Here is a 1,369-nt window from a genome sequence, read left to right as displayed (position 1 = left end):
TAGATGTAGATGTAGATGTAGATGTAGTTTACTGTGTTAGAAAGTCAGATGCGAATATAATAGAAATTCATAGCAGAGACTTCATTCTCAACTGGTATTAAGCCTGGATGCTACAGCCAAGTAGTGGATAGAAGTCTGCTGGAAATCTTACATGTCCTATGTAGAACACAGTGAAAATAAGTGTTAGTTAAATAGTTATACTGCTATCCATCAAAAGAGTGTGTGGGTCGCAGTGTGTAGCTGGATGGGAATCCTGTAGTTGCAATGGAATTCACCATGTTTGAATCTATTGAATCTTCTACTGTTACTACTACAAACGCTAGTACTGTACTGTGCCAACTGAGCCAAAGTGACCCACAAATCTGTACAAACTATTATAGCGAATTCTCTTGTACAAACACCAGTACAGTTCATCAGAAATGAGAGGTGTGTGTTTTATGTGGTGTTAAAGGCTTCAATGCCACTTCTGTTAAGCCTCAGCCTTAGGAAGACAATTATGTATACTATGCAACCCTGGACACAACACACAGAGGAGAATAGCTTATATCACTGATAGTCGATCCCTTTTGTTATTCGAACTGTATTTGAAGCAGTGGAAGAGCAAATATGTATCTCTGTCAAGTGACTTCAAGCATTCAAGTGTGCTGAACCCGTGCAACTCATACTCTGCAATGTATGTCACTGTGCAGAGAGTACCAATGGCAGACATTCCTTAACTACTCCTCGATTGTGTTGTCAAATGTTTGTTGGAATGCAAAGCTAGCGATCCTGGCCTCTGGTTGGTGTCAAATACAGAGATCACTATGGTCCAGCATCTGGCACTGATGACTGTCATGTTGAAATGTAGTGTATAAGAAGGGAACAGGGTCACCATCAAGAGGATGAATGTGCATCTCTTGATTTTCTTTACATGCACATTGAGAGAGACAGAGAAATGAGGGGGGGGGGGGGGTGGCAAGTGAGGGAGGGAGGGAGGGTGGAAGGGTGAATGGTTTGTCCCCTTTTGCTCTTCCACCTGCATATGGAGCAAAGGGGGAATGAATATCTGCATATGACAAGTAACTTTAAGCATTCAATTATGGTGAACCTGTACGAGTTGGACTCTGCAATATGGTGAGAGTCAGTCTCTGGTGGGCATATCAAAAACTACTCTTCGTTTTTGTTGTCAAGTATGTGCTGTTATATAAAGTTAGTGTTCCCGACACCTAAACGGTGTTAAGTACAACATGCACTGCATGGTGATCTCAACATGCAGTGTTTGTTTGGATAAATAAATGTTCCTACTCTGTTCTGTCCTACAACATACTGATCAATGGTCTAACACATCATGCAGCAAAGTGGATGTTCTCATCATTTGCATCGACAGTAG

The sequence above is a fragment of the Schistocerca americana genome, chromosome 9 (genome assembly GCF_021461395.2).
Source record: "Schistocerca americana isolate TAMUIC-IGC-003095 chromosome 9, iqSchAmer2.1, whole genome shotgun sequence".
Lineage (NCBI taxonomy): Eukaryota > Metazoa > Arthropoda > Insecta > Orthoptera > Acrididae > Schistocerca > Schistocerca americana.
Note: the sequence above shows the minus strand (reverse complement) of the source record.